This window comes from Bombus flavifrons, chromosome 18 (assembly GCF_040668555.2).
Source record: "Bombus flavifrons isolate JBK064 chromosome 18, iyBomFlav1_principal, whole genome shotgun sequence".
NCBI lineage: Eukaryota > Metazoa > Arthropoda > Insecta > Hymenoptera > Apidae > Bombus > Bombus flavifrons.
Genome location: NC_138459.1, coordinates 6,343,784 through 6,360,222, shown reverse-complemented (window position 1 = coordinate 6,360,222; position 16,439 = coordinate 6,343,784). Strand labels below are relative to the sequence as shown.

Genomic DNA, 16,439 nt, shown 5'->3' with positions numbered 1-16,439 from the left:
GGGCCCTTAGACACGCCCCGAGATAGTTTTCCTCTGTGGCATTACCGGGACGAGGGAGGGAGTCTTTCACGCGATCTCGTCAACTGAAGGGAGTAACGTTCTTACGAATGATTGTGCGGACTTAGACTTCGCGAGCACGTTCATCCATCATCCCTCTGACCGCGGTTTCGTTGCCGTACCCGAGACCATTGTTGCTAGTATCGCAGGTGCCTAATCATCATCGTCGATTGTCAAATTTGTATCATCTGTTTCTGTGCTAATAAACCGTGTCTTTATTGTATCGCGACGATGGCTAACTCCAATGAAGACTCAACCAACACCCACAATCCTGACCACAAGGTTTCTCCGACATATATATATATATATATATATATATATATATATATATATATATATATATATATATTTATTTATTTATTTATTTATTTTTGTATTTCATAATAGAATTTATTTAATTTTAAAATCTTAGTTAATGTTAATAATGTGTTTTCATGATTTGTATTTTTATAATTACTAGGTTATTGAGTGTTCGCTTCAATAATATAAAGCACACATATATACATATTTCTGACAGTGTAGTTTTCATATAAAATTCTTTAAGATTGTGCGAATGTTAGTTAGTTTCAATAGTGTTATGTTGGGTGTTCTATTTCTTTTATGTTCATTTAGATTATTAGTAGTTTGGTTTAATATATAGATTTCATATACATGCATGTTTCGTAATATAGTTTTCATATATAATTCTTTGCTGGAATGTTGGCTAGTTTTAATTATGCATTTTATGTTTACTAGATTGTTAATTTGATTTAATAGTGTAGAACACGCACACATATACATATTTCTGACAATGTGATTTTCATATAAATTCTTTAATAATGTAGTATTGTGTATTTTAGGTTATGTATTCATTAGACTGTTAATTATTTGATTTCATATATATTCTCATTCATATATATACTCATTGTTATTGATTAGATTTTCAAATCGTACTGCGACATTTCCATCAGTTTATTAATCGATTTTATTTATTTTATTTTATACTGATTGTTATTGGTTAGATTTTTGAATCATAGTTTATTCTTCGTCGAGTTGTCGAATCATAGGTTATTCTTGCTTAATTGTAGTATTACATTATATGATATTGAACCATAGGTTTCAAATCGCGAGTCGGTTATTAGTAGATTTATTTAATGTTATATACATATATTTTCTTTATTGGTTGATTCATATGATATTGAACCATAGGTTTTCAAATAGCGAGTCGGCTATTGGTAATAGCGCGTGTTCATTTGTGTATTCGAATCCTTACTCGCGCGATTTGCATATAGTAGTTTTCGTTTCTTCGTTACGGCACGCACGGAGCGCGGGACGTGACAATATAGTATCTCGTTATAACGTATAACGTTGTATAGTACTACGTTATAACGTATCACGTTGCATACTATTACATTATCACGTATAATGTAATATAGTATATCGTTATAACGTATAACGTTATATAGTATTACGTTATAACGTATAACGTTATATGGAATCATGGTATAACGAAATACGTTATAGAGTATTTCGTTATATCGTATAACTTTATATATTGTTACGTTATAACGTATAACGCTATAGAGTGTTACGTTATAACGTATGACGTTATATAGTATTGTCACGTATTCGTTTAAATCAAATTTAAACTTTTGATTTTTGCTTAATTTATTTTCTGTTTAATTTGAATTTAATCGGAAGGGAAAGATTTAAATGATTTGATTGTATATGAAATATTGATTATATGGTAATTGCTGCCACCAGAAACAGTCTGAGGACTGTTTCGATTGGAGATGTTTCTTTTTTACTTATTTTTGAAATAATTTATTGATAAATTAATTACTTATGGGTAGCGTTAACCAGTGTTTAGCTTACTGATAGATAAATTCCACGTTTTCGGCTAACCTGCTATGTGCAGGGATACTGGCAGGGAGAGGATTAAAGTTGGATAAAATAAATATTCGATTTCGTTGCACAGAATTTATTTAAATTTGAATATGAAATTATTTAAATTGTTATATATATGTCGGGTTTACATTGCAATTAGGATTAGGGGCGTGAAACGAATCGTCGTTTGGTTTACGCATTGTCGAGAAGCAATAGAGAAGACATTGACTAGCGCAGATACGATTATTATAGGATTGGACAAGGAACCGTGGTAATTAGATACTCGAGAAACTAATGACAATGATCCTAGGCTCAATAACGAATCCGCGGTCGACGGGATGGTGGATGAACATGCTCACAAAATCTAAGTCGGACTCTTTGTTAAAACGTGGAATATCCACCGAGCGTGCAGACGTTACGTAACTCGCTAATACGACCTCACCAGAGAATGACTTTCCTTCGTGATTATGCTGCAGAGGAAAACTATGATGGGGTGTGTCTAAGGACACGAGATTCTTGGATTCGTCGAGGATAGCCTTCGTTTAGAAGGTGAGGGAAATTGGCGTTGCTGCTAATTGGTCAATCTCCATATCGGTGGTTAGAAAAAGATGCTAGCCGCCCTCGAGGAAAAGTTGCTAGTGGGAGACGCCGTTCGTTGAAAGAAATAGATCTCGCCTCTCTTCCCGTAGTTGGGACAAAGACTGTTTATCTGTTCGAAGGACTTTAGGTAACTAGATATTAGTGTTTATAACGGCCCTCGGGCTAGCTGATCACGTACTGTGGAGAGACATCGACATCTGGCAATCATCTTTCTCGAAGAATAGGAACTGCGTGTGGCCACGGGACAGAGACCGTTGGAATGTTTACTGTCATGTGTCGCCAGAGATATTTCTTTTAAGGAGAGCTATAGAATTACTTCATACCTTTGTTAGGCAAAACGTTCATCCCTTGACCGCGGGCACGTTGGCGACCGACTGTCGCCTCGAGCCCAAGCTCACTATCACAAATCTCGGACAATTACAATTAGGTTGAATAACTACAATTGTTTAATTACAGCTATAGTAGGCTCTAGGTTACAATGTTGCGGGATTATCCAGCATTCCAGAGGCTCCGGTGTTCTTTCCTCTCCGACACGGCCATCCTGACTATCACACGTCCTCGTGTGTAGCTAAAATATTGTATTTTTTTAACATTAGACTCGACGTAGCTGATATTATTTACCATTCAATTACGTGTTCCAAATAAGTCAAAGGTCCATTTCGGCAACGAGATTCTGTTCGGGGGTTTGACAAGCAAGGAAATGAAAGAGAACTAGAATTAGTGGCGTTATAATTTATATTCAAAGTGCTAGTTGCATTCCGTGAGTTATCAGTCAGACCGTAACGACACGACAGATCATTTTCGATTCCGTACACGGGTGAGTCTCAGATTGTTGGATCGTGTTACTACGTTGGGCGTATTACGAAGGCGCAGAGTGTCCCACTGGACGTATTACAAAGGCGCAGAATGTCCCACTGGACGTATTACAAAGGCGCAGAATGTCCCACTGGACGTATTACAAAGGCGCAGAATGTCCCACTGGACGTATTACAAAGGCGCAGAATGTCCCACTGGACGTATTACAAAGGCGCAGAATGTCCCACTGGACGTATTACGAAGGCGCAGAGTGTCCCACTGGACGTATTACAAAGGCGCAGAATGTCCCACTGGACGTATTACAAAGGCGCAGAATGTCCCACTGGACGTATTACGAAGGCGCAGAGTGTCCCACTGGACGTATTACAAAGGCGCAGAATGTCCCACTGGACGTATTACAAAGGCGCAGAATGTCCCACTGGACATATTACGAAGGCGCAGAGCACCACACTGGATGCACAGCCGCAACGTGGTATTAATGATCCTCTGAGGTCCGTGAACTTGCATCGTTATTATCACCGTCGTTGTCATCATCGTAGACGTCTAACTCAGCGGGAACGCTGCTGTCTGGCATCTTCCTCAGTCTGTCATGTCTGTCCTTATATGATCTTTTGCCGTCCAAGGTTTCTAAGGTGTACCTATCTCCTTCCAAAATCTCTGCTATCCTAAATGGACCCCTGAATTTCGGATCTAGCTTCGTTTGGTGTCTTTCCTCGTTTTTACGTAACACAAACTCACCAAGGTTAAACCTAACTACTTGAGCCTTATTTTTGTCGAACCTATCCTTATCGTATTTGGCACTTGCTTCTATATTTTTTATCGCCTGTCGCCGTACGTGGGAGATATCTACTTCTCTTTCTTCGATGTTGTCGGGTACGGACAAGCCGTAAGGTCTCGCTGTTTTACCGATTAACAGTTCCAATGGGCTCGACTTAGTCACGCGGTTGGGGGTAGAATTTAAAGCTAGTTGTGTTTGACCGATCGCGTCTTGCCAGGACCGCCCGGTCGTTTCTATAGTTGTGAACGTATTTTTTTTTTTTTTAGCGTACCCATAATACGCTCTACCTGTCCGAAGGCCCTGCTAGCACCGGTTGCTATTAAGTGGAGTTTAATATGTTTATCTCTACAAAAGTCTTGAAATTCTTTACCCGTAAAACATATTCCCGGTCCGCTATTATCCAGCGAGGACTCCCGAATAAAAATATAGCATACTTAAGTGTTTTAACGATACTAAGGGAATCTATTTTACGAGTATGATGCAGATATACCAATTTAGTGAAGACGTCGACCAAAACAATGACATATTCTTTCGAATCACTTTTACCGCTTAGTTTGCCCGCTATGTCCACGTGAACTGTATGACAGGGTATGCTGGTCTTAGGTATAGAATCTAATTCAGCTTGTATTTTACCTGAACTTGCTTTCGAAACTTGACAAGCATGACGGTTCTCTACGAATTTACGAACATATTTTCGTCATTCCTTCGAACCAGTAATACTCGTACAGTTTCTCAAGCGTTTTATCCCAACCTAAGTGCATAATGGACTGGTGCACATGGTTAATAACGGACCACCTAAAACCTCTTGGGACAATGGGCAAGCAGAGAGGTCTGCCTTTTCTCTGTATCTTACGATGAAGGAATTACCGGACCGTAATTCATACATATTCGCTATATTTTCCGTGAGCTCCTCGTTTTGCAATTTATTGACGATCTCAGAAATTTGGGAGTCGCAACGTTGTCCCGCTAATAGCCAATCTTCGGAGATTTCGGTCGGATTGATTTCCTTCTCTACGACTTTGTTGATCGTACGGTGATCTAAGTCTACGGGGTTCCGCGAGAAGAAATCTACGTGAGCCTCTCGTTTACCTTCTTGATACATAATGTCAAAAGTAAAAGTTTGTAAGCAAGCCCACCACCTGTAAACACTGTCATTTAATTTCACACCATTTCTAGAGATGACTTTAAGGAATTACAATCAGTAACGACAAGAAATTCTCGATCATGTAAATAGTGGCGAAAATGTTTAACAGCGTATAACGACTGCTAACGTCTCTAGTCCATATGAATGATACCTAGATTCCGCAAGGTTAGTTCCTTTTCTGTAATATTTCACTACCCTGTTTTTAGCTTCAACCTTATGCGTTAAAGTAACCCCATATACATCCAAACTAGCGTCAGTATGTAATCCTATCGGATAATCAGGGTCAAACATCGTTAACGCCAAAGCATCAGTCAGGATGGAAGTTGCCTTTTGCCTCCTCTTTTCGTGTTTATCTGTCCAAGTTATGTTTTTGTTACCGAAAGTAAGTGTGCATAGAGGTTTCATTACCTGTGAAGATTTAGAGACGAATTTTCGGAAGTAAGAAACTAAACCTATGAACTGTCTATGCTGTGTGACGGTCGTTGGTTCAGGTAAAGAACTCAAGGTTTGCATTCCACCCGGGTTGGGGCGGACTTCTCCGTTATGAATTACATGTTCCAAATAGAGTACCGATATGTTTAGGAAAGAGCATTTAGAAGAATTAGATGAAAATCTGGCATTTACGAGGGTATTTAATACGGTGTATGGTCTTTTTAGAACTCGATCTATGGAGTAGGCAACAATTAGAACATCATCCAAATAAACAACAATGTACGAATGGCACGTTGGCTGCCATACGTGTTTCCAAAGGAATCTCAAGCACGATCTCATTTCGTTCGCTCGCAACATGAAAACCAACAGCTGTTGTCGAATACAATGAAGAAAAGTGTGGTATAAATTATTCCGACCAAATGGTTTCTTATGCCTTCTTAGAAAAGGGATCAAATGGTACCGAAGACTTGGTACGACTACTTCTGGGTACTTCTGTGGTAAACGCTTTGATGGTTTTAAAATTGCAGCAAGGAAGAAATTAGAATATTTAGAAAAGTATTAGTTGCAAAATTATTAGGATTGTCTAAAAATGCAAAAATCCTTGTTTCAACGGAGTCAGCGCAATATCGCCGTTCGGAAAAACGATTATGAAAATAAAAGGACGTCGTGTGGACAGAACAAAGGCACAAAAGAATTTGAAGAAAACAACAACTTATTGTCCAAATCGTCCATTGCTGTATATTTTCTAGAATTAGGATGAATAGGGATTTGGCGAAATCCGCTGGCCATGTCAGACTAGTAAAATATCTCGCATTTGCAATCTCGCGACTTGATCTGCAATAAGGGGTAAAGGATACCGATCCGCGACCGTATTTTTATTTAGTTCTTGAAAATCTACTAATCATCTATCTGAACCATCGTTCGTCTTCACGTATAACATAGGCCTCGCGAACGGTGAATTACTAGGCCTTATGATATTTGGCTCCAATTAATTCGCTTATTCTCTCACGTACTATTCTGCGCTCTTCCTCGCGGAATCTATAAGGACTTTTTTTTTGTACGGTGATGTTAGGATCAATTAATTGTATTTCTAACTGGCCTGTATTTACGCGAGTACGTAGGAAACCCGTAACGAATGAATCTTTGAATTTTCGAAAAGAAAGATTAATCGAATTTTATCGCTACCATGTACCTCATTGTCAACTTCATTAACATCGATCTCGTTTTCAGCGGTTTTATTACAGGCATTAATTATTTTTGTTTTACACATAGCGAGACTAGTTTGTGTAATATTGCGTCAAAACCTTGGCTTGAAATTTAACGAGCAATCGCGATATCATATTTTTAAATAACTATAAGCGAGGACATGAAAAATTTATCTCTAACCACTAACACCTGCAACGGACAAGATTTGAGATGTGCGTTTAGTACAAATATTTCTTATTCCTCGCATTACTACTGTATCAATCGTTCTTTTGCCAGAAAATCTCAAGACTACGGATTCTTTAATTAGTGAGCACTCGGCTCCAAAATCGGGGTAAAATGGAAACGACTCACCCGGATGACTTGATCCACCAGTTGGTGCTTCCACTACGTAGAAGTCGATTCGACGTTCGTTATTGAAATTATATTCAGGGCACTGCATTGTAAGGATTTTCCTCCATAATCAAATTAACAGCTGCGCATCATGCAGCGGAGTCGAAGCCCGCGGTTTCAGGGTTAAAACGCGGCGGCGAAAAATTGTTAGGTTCCACACTCGATTTTTTGCACTAGCAACAGAATTAACTCGCGCACGATGGTCGTAAGCTCTTGCACTGTTATAACCGGCATCCCGCAGGGAGGATTCGCTTTTGCGAGTCTATGGGGGCTGGCAAACCCACGTTCCCGCAGCCAGGGAGGACCGTCGGGACAAGCGTCCCGCTTACGTGAGTCCTCTATGTACACCGCAAGGAAGGTTGCCGTGGTGTAAGACTAAGTCTTCCCCACGGAGCCTTGGGTAGTAGCGCACCCACGATCCTGAAGCGAAGGGTGAGACCGTCGGGAGAGCCGCCGAGGTACATTTCCTCAACTCCCGCTTACGTGAGTCTCATCTGGGTCTGTCGAGGACGGTTAGCAGGATAGCCGTGCAGCAGAGACGTGGCGGTACATCCACAAAGAACAGTCCCACCATTGACTAAGAATGGTACCACGGGCGGTCGAGCGTTAGCCCTGAGGGTGTAGCGAGCCCTCGGCTCGGCCAATTATGGGTATGGACTCGTGGTGGCAGTGGTTGTGGCCAAATGCTGGCAAGAGGGCCGATTTAAGGGGGACATGGTTCCCCCGAATGGCCTTCGGCGGGTGAGCAGCGTCCCACCTGCTCCGGATACCGTCCCGAGAAGACGGTAGGGCTCGGAAAAAGCCCCGTTTCACCTGAGACGAGTGAAAGCCCCTGCAGGCTTAACTAATCGAGGTAACATAGGTACTCGGTACCATGTGCGCTGGTTGGGCGTATCCCAACTCCGATGGCTCTGGGGATGCCCGGGCGCTGTATATGATTCTATATCTCAGGAAAGCACCCGACACCAGGAACCACACTACATGTTATAACCGGCACTGATCCCACTTCTGATGTCGGGTTTACATTGCAATTAGGATTAGGGGCGTGAAACGAATCGTCGTTTGGTTTACGCATTGTCGATAAGCAATAGAGAAGACATTGACTAGTGCAGATACGATTATTATAGGATTGGACAAGGAACCGTGGTAATTAGATACTCGAGAAACTAATGACAATGATCCTAGGCTCAATAACGAATCCGCGGTCGACGGGATGGTGGATGAACATGCTCACAAAATCTAAGTCGGACTCTTTGTTAAAACGTGGAATATCCACCGAGCGTGCAGACGTTACGTAACTCGCTAATACGACCTCACCAGAGAATGACTTTCCTTCGCGATTATGCTGCAGAGGAAAACTATGATGGGGTGTGTCTAAGGACACGAGATTCTTGGATTCGTCGAGGATAGCCTTCGTTTAGAAGGTGAGGGAAATTGGCGTTGCTGCTAATTGGTCAATCTCCATATCGGTGGTTAGAAAAAGATGCTAGCCGCCCTCGAGGGAAAGTTGCTAGTGGGAGACGCCGTTCGTTGAAAGAAATAGATCTCGCCTCTCTTCCCGTAGTTGGGACAAAGACTGTTTATCTGTTCGAAGGACTTTAGGTAACTAGATATTAGTGTTTATAACGGCCCTCGGGCTAGCTGATCACGTACTGTGGAGAGACATCGACATCTGGCAATCATCTTTCTCGAAGAATAGGAACTGCGTGTGGCCACGGGACAGAGACCGTTGGAATGTTTACTGTCATGTGTCGCCAGAGATATTTCTTTTAAGGAGAGCTATAGAATTACTTCATACCTTTGTTAGGCAAAACGTTCATCCCTTGACCGCGGGCACGTTGGCGACCGACTGTCGCCTCGAGCCCAAGCTCACTATCACAAATCTCGGACAATTACAATTAGGTTGAATAACTACAATTGTCTAATTACAGCTATAGTAGGCTCTAGGTTACAATGTTGCGGGATTATCCAGCATTCCAGAGGCTCCGGTGTTCTTTCCTCTCCGACATATATATATATACATTTTATTTTATTTTTCCCATATACATTTCCCATATATATATATATATATATATATATATATACATTTTATTTTATTTTTCGAAATATAAAATAAAATGTATATGGGAAATTATTCAGAATATGTATATTCAGAATATGTATATTAAGTTATGCACTTACAATATTTTGTATTATGAATATGACTCTGTTCGATCACTCGCGGAGATACGCGATTGCGAGGAAGCACGCCAACGGGAGTCGTAAAGTCCCTTTATGATTAGATAATCGACACCACGAAATGATCGATCCCCTATTTCGATTAGGATAATAGAGGTGGTTTAATTGAATATGACACTGATATAATAAGTTATAAATCACAGTTTATTCCAATAACTTTTTAAAGAAGATAGTTACGAAGAAACGAAGAAGAAAGAAGATGTGGTGCATCTATATGCAACAATAGATGCTACCAAAATGTAAATGCATTAGAAAAAAGTGAGTTCGGAAACTAGTAGAACGTTACCAATTTTTTACAAGAGTACGACTGAGTTACGACCTGTGGTTACTTTGAGAAATGTTATCCTCATGATGAATAGGATACGATGCAATAAAAAGAAATTTGACCTTGAAAGTCATGTTTAAATCAATTTTGCACGAACTTCTATTTACAAACGTCCATCAATCCTGTCCATACAATATTGATGTATATTATATTATATGTATAATATTTCAATATTTAAGTTCTGATATTCTATGGTTACAGAAAAAATACGGCTAAATAGCGTATCAGGTGCTCCGACTTAAACAACAGACAGATTGTGAAATAGATTAGACGATACTACGATACTCTTATTCTGCCAAAAAATGTATTGTAATCTTCATTTACGACATCTAGTGTCATTTCCTTATTTCTGAAAGAATTCTCATCAATGATAACATAACACAAAATACAATAACAGACGCAATGTAGTGTTTAATGCTGACGTTGTTTTGTAATGTTATCGTTGAATACGCAAAAAGAAAATTTTAGAAATGATGTCCTGGCTTAATCAACAAAGATACGTAAATTATCACGACGATGAATGCTAATTACATATGTAGTATCTTAAATAGTCTAGCACTCCCACTCGGTTCACAACGTTTTGTATGTATCGCCTTCTTGCGTCTCCTGTTAAACGTCTGAGGTATAAGTGTTGTCCGTGATAATTGTGGCGCTGGCTGTAGATGTCGCTGCTGCTGGGATACTGTGGCTCATTCTTCTGATTTAGATGCGTGGAAGAAAAATTGGACTCCGGTCGCCGGGATTCGAACCCGGGTCCCGAACGTTCGTAACTCAAGGAGCTAACCACTGCTTTTTTTTTTTTTTTTTTTAATAATGTTTATTAAACCAAGGATACAATTTTCGTTACATTTTGATATTCAAATAAACTGTGAATTTTGGTAATGGTGTGCTAGGCAAAAGTACCGATACGCGACGGTACGACGTAGCCATACTATATTATGTGTCGGTGTTTTACAATTTTTTTGTGATTTTTGTCTATTCTTTGGATTTAAGCCGCTGGGGGGGCGGAGCTTTTATGTAATTTTGTTCTTGCTTGATTTTTTTTTGTCCTGAAACTTGGTCGCAAAACAGGACTTATCGGTAATTTACATTTTGGCGCTGTATGCCTTTAGAGGGGATAATAGGGAGGGGGCGGGGGAGGGGGATGTCAAATAGGTTTATTTACAATATTTACATATTATTTACAATTACACCTGTGTTATGCGGTGTCAGAGATGTGTTCTGTCGGTTTACTGGTTTTCTCTCTTGTTTTATTTTGGATTTGAAATCCACCAATATTTCTTTGTGTTTTTTCTGTGTTTGTCTTTAGCGTCTTTCAGAGGGAGGGCCATGTTGTATCTCCACCTAGTGTCTGCGGTTTGTCCGTTTAAGTTTTCTTCGTAGAGTATGGTTTTGGTTCCTATTTTTCTTTTTATGTGGTATATTACTGGGATGTTATTTTGATCCTGGAGGTAGTTTTTTTCGTCTAAGTAGATGAACGCTTCTGGTGGGATGTAGCCTGTTGCCAGAGTGTTTTTGTAGTATGAGTCATTTGGGAGTAGGCAACTGAAGATTAGGCTGTTTTCTTGAATTTTTGCAGCTTGCGCGAAGTGGTTTCTTGTTACTTTTAATATGTGACAGTCTATGCGGTGAATGTTGGCTAGGTCGTATATTGTTTTGTTTTTAACATATTTTTTGAATCCGCTGTGTTCGGATCTGTAAGTATTCAGGCAAGCTCTGATGCATTTCCTTTCGAATCTGCGAATTTTTTCCATTTGGGAGGCTGATATGTTGTACCAGATTGGGCAGCCGTATGTTATAATAGGTCTGATTAGTGCTTGATAGCACAGTATTTTTACTTGACTGTTGAGATGTTTAGAGTAAAATAATCTTTTTACTCTCCAAAATGCTTTGCTGGCTTTGGAGAGTTGGATTTGAATGTGCTGCTTGTAGCTTAGTTTATCGTCTATGTTTATACCTAGGTATTTAACGCAGTTTTTATGCGGTATGGGTTCCCCTTCGTTTGCTTTTTCCCTAAGCTGAAATTTTTTGCAGTGTTCCCTTTCTATTGGACCGATTTTGCTTGACTTGGGTCTAAATAGTATTGTCTCACATTTGTTTGTGTTTATTTTTAGCTTCCATGTGTTGTAATAATCGTTAATTTTTTCAAAGAGTTCTTGTAATTCTGTTTTTATTCTCGTGGTTTTCTGGCCTGTTACGTAGATGATTAGGTCATCTGCGAAGGCTATGGAGCGTTTATGGGTGGATGTATTGAGATTAAAGAGGTTTAGTAAGTCACTATTGTAAATATTGAAAAGTAGCGGGGAGTTTACTGTGCCTTGTTGCAGACCGTTTTTTATGGAGAATTCTTTGCTGGATGTGTGTGATCCTTCAGTCATTACGAAAGTTCTGCTTGTGATCATGTCCCAAACTATTTTAATTAGGTATTTGGGGAAATTTTTCTTGATTAATTTGTATATGAGACCTGGAATCCAGACTGTGTCGAAGGCTTTTTCGAGGTCTATTAGGCAGGCGGCTACTCGTTGTTTTGCGTTTAGCGCCCAGCAGATGTCCGACGTAAGTTTGTTTATTGCGTGAATTGTGGAGTGTTTGTGTCGGAAGCCAAATTGATTTTCTGGGATTATGTCATTTTTTGAGCAGAAGGAGGTGAGGGGGTTGTTTATGGTTATTTCAAATACCTTGCTTATGTTGGGGAGGAGACTTATGGGTCGTAGGTTTGCGGGTGATGAGCCGTCTTTATCTTTTTTTGTTATCGCTATCAGTTTGGCTTTTTTCCATTTTTTGGGGAAATATGTGTTGTTTAGTGCATTGTTGAAGAGTACTGTGTAGTACCATTTTATTTTGTTCGGTAGGTGCTTGAGTAGGATGTTTGGGATGCCGTCGAAGCCGGAGGATTTTTTGTTGTTTAGTTTGGAGAATATTTTGTTTAGTTGATTGTAGTTTGTGAAGTAGTTTATTTCTGGTTCCGGTTGTTTGGGGTTGTCTGCGGTGTTTTCGTTTGAGAATGTGCTGACTGTTTTGTTTAGCGTTATGTCTTGTTCCATTTCGTTTCTGAGTTTGTATGTTTCGGCGGTGATAATTCTGTTTAGTTGTTCACGGCCCATGTGTTCGTTTTGTGTGTGTGTTTTGGAAAAGTGGGTGCCGATAATGTCTAGTTTTTCTGTTGATTTGGCTATTATGAAGTTACCCTCGGTGTCTCTGGTGGTGTTGCGTATCGATAAACCTGCTTCTTGGATGAGGGAAGCTTTTTCTGGGGGCAATTTGAGAGGTGGGATGGGGTTTTGTCCTTTTGGCCTGAAGATTTGATTTATTTGTGGAAACATGTTGGCTGTGTCGTTTTTGGAGATGTTTTTTATTTTGTTTGTCCAGTGGTGGTTTATGGAGCTTGCGAATTCTTGTTTCAGTTGTGTTTTTATTTCGTATAGAAGGTACTTTAGAAATTCTAATTCTTCTCTTTTGTCATAAGAATAGTTGAATTTTATATTGTTTACTTTGGAGAGTATGTAGCTTTTGTCTCGTTGTAGTTCTTTTATTTTGTTGTTGATATAGGGCTTGCATGAATTTTCTTGTTTTACGATTGGCACGGATTTTTGGAGAGCGATTTGTGTATGTTTTTCTATTTCTTCTAGGAATGAGTCGATTTGACTGTTAGTTAGATTGGCGTTGTTGTAGATCTTTAGGTCGCAGTTCTGTTCGAGTATGTTTTGGAATTTTTTCCAATCGGTCTTTTTGTAATTGTACCTGGGTGCCTCGGTCTGTATTTCGAGTGTTAGGAGGTCCGATGTATCCTTTTTTATGTGGAATACTAGGGCGCTATGGTCACTGTCATAGGATAAGGTTTTTAGGGTGTTGTTTGGGCGTAGGTCTTGAAACTTTAGTCTCGCATCTGCTAAGCATATGTCCAGGTATGAGCCTCCTTTTGGTTAAGAGGGTAGTTCGGAGCTGTATAAGATTGTTTTGAAGTGAATGCTTCTGTTGTCTAGCCAGTTTCTAATGAAGTTGCCTCTCGTGTTGTTTATTTCGTTTTTCCAGCTGGTGTGTTTTGCGTTGAGGTCGCCTGCTATTATATAGAAGTTTTCTGGCTTGTTGAGCTGTAGGAGTTCGAAGAGTTTATTGAATTCTTCGCTAAATTCCTTCCGGTTTCCATAGGTTGCGTAGGCTGCAGTGATGAATAGGTTTTCCTTATCGCTTATTTTTATTTTTATGATCGTTGTTTCTAGGATTTTGAAACTTGTTATTTTGTCATTTAGAATTGTTTCGTGTTTTATGGGGTTTCTTATGAGGATTGCTGTTCCTCCTCCTTGGCTGGCGTTCGGTCTGTCTTGTCTTATCATGGAGTAGTTTTTGAAGTGTACTTTGTGTCTTTTATTTAGTTTTGTTTCTGAGATGAGTACGATGTCGGGGGTTTCTTTATTTATTAGGGTTAGCATACTGTATCTTTTTTGATTTGAGATTAGGGAGTTGGCATTTATTGCAATTATTTTCAGATCTTTTAAGTTTAATTTATTTGTTTTTTGCTGTGTTTGTTGGTTTTGAGGTTTATGGATATTTGTCATACGCGATATTTAAAGCCTTGTAGATGGTGTCGAACCTTTCTTCATGTATTGCTAGTGTTGTTTTTATGGCGTTTAATTGCATTTGCTGTTCTTTTAGCGCTTGGAGTATGCTTTTTTTGAAGTCTTCAAAGTAGTTTATGTTTAGTTGGGGGGTGTTGTCGGTTTTAGGTGGGTATAGGCCTGGGAGCGGATGATATGAATTTGTTTTTGGGGGTATGTCTTCGGGTGTTTTATTTTTTATTATTTGCCGTTTCACTATGTCTGAGAACTTTAGTTCTGGGACGTATTTACGGCTGATTTGGGCAATTCGTTCTGCTTTTGTTTCTTTGTCATTTTTTATTTTTTTTGTTAAGTTTTTACGAAGTTCTACGAGTTTGGGACACCCCTTGTATGACGCTGGGTGTCCGTAATTTTTGCAGGTTACGCAGAATATTTTGTCGTTAGTGACTGCGTCTTCTTTCTTTATTCTACAGTCGCCTGGGCCATGGGGCTCTGTGCATTTTACACAGCGATAGTGTAGGTTGCAGTTTTGTGCAGAGTGCCCTAGTCGTTGGCATTTATGACATTGGATTATGTCATCCTTTCTTTTTATTATTTTTTCCCATTTTATCTTAAAATAGTTAAAATGGTTAATTTTTAATAAGTTGCTTATATTGCTGTGAGGGGATAGTTGGATTATATAAATTGGGAGCAGTATGTTATTCTCCCTTGATCTTTTTGTCGTGAATCGCGAGACTTTCGTAAATTGTACGTCGTTTATTTGTAGAGATTGTAGGTCTGTCAGTATTTCTGTTTCGGTATAACTGTTGTCTAGTCCTTTTAGTAAGTATGTGTGGTGTTTTTCTGTTTTGGGTGTGTAGGTGTAGTATGTTGTGTTTGCTGCTCTGAGTGTTTCTTTGGCTTTGTGAAAGTCGGCTATGTTTCGTAGGTATAGTGCATGTTTACCTGTGTGAACCCTTTTGATGTGGAAATTTTTAATGTTTGTTACTTCTTCCATGAGGGCTACAGTATCTTTCGGGTTCTGGTTTGTGATGACTATGGGTGGAGGTTTGATTTCCTTTGTAGCGGTAGGGGCGTTCGTATGTTCATCCGCGGTGTGTTTGCTGGGGTCTCCGATTGGTGTCCGGATCCCCTTTGGCGATGCTGTTGGCGCTGGGCCTCCGGGCATGTTCGTTGAGGCCTGTCGCCTCTCCGGTGATGGGAATCTTGACGTCGGGGTGGGTCTGTGTTGACCCATTTTGACTCTTAATAAGTCGTTTTTTTTTCTTATTTGCTCTAAGGTTGAGCACGGTGTTGGGTAATTTATTGTCTCTTGTTGGGGCTGAGATTCTTGTTCGATTTGCAATAGATCGAATCTATTGCTGGTTGCGATCGCTGGGTGTGGGGTTCCTCTTAAGGGCTTCATGGTTGCGAATTCTGTCGCTTTTTCTACTTGCGTGCGGCGAATTTCTTCGTTTATGTTCACGCGACTTTTTGACCTGGCAATCAGGTTTGGTTGTGGGTTGAGTTTCCGCGTCTTTTGCGCGGAAAGTCCAACGCTGTTGCAGATTTCTATAATTGCTTTCTGAGTGTCTATTTTTCTTTTTATCGAATGTTTTTTCGTTAGATCTAGGGCGGATTCCGTTTTCTTACTTTTTGCCTCATTTTCGGTGGGTCCTATTTTTTTATATACCTTAATTTTGTTGTATTTTTTTTTTTTTTTTTTTTTTTTTTTTTTTTTTTTTTTTTTTTATTTTTGTTTTATGGCGATGATGTCACTGCAATGTTTTTCACTGTTTGACACTTTTTTTTTTCTTTACACTTTTTGTCACCTTTTCTTTTTTTTTTTGTTTTTATTTGGGAGCGTTAGTTTGTTTCGACGCGCGCACTGTTAGGGCCTAAGCCTGATGTCCCTTTCTGGGCTGAGAGGTCCGTCCTGCTCGGAGGTTTACGGTCAACTGTGAGCTAACCACTGCGCTACCGTCGTCCAACAATATGTAGTATCGAGTGGTGGTATTTGCTATCGAGTGCCGCCACAGACCTTTGTGTCCA

The 16,439-nt window shown here is 39.7% G+C and overlaps 1 long non-coding RNA gene across 1 annotated transcript in view; it reads right to left on the bottom strand.

Moving 5' to 3' along the window:
• Positions 1–6,803: 6,803 nt before the first annotated feature.
• LOC138189146 (uncharacterized) overlaps positions 6,804–16,439 on the bottom strand; it is a 30,080-nt gene continuing 20,444 nt past the window's right edge. Inside the window, exon 2 of the long non-coding RNA XR_011175942.1 lies at positions 6,804–7,332. This is a non-coding gene — a long non-coding RNA (uncharacterized LOC138189146). The remainder of the gene's footprint in view (positions 7,333–16,439) is intronic.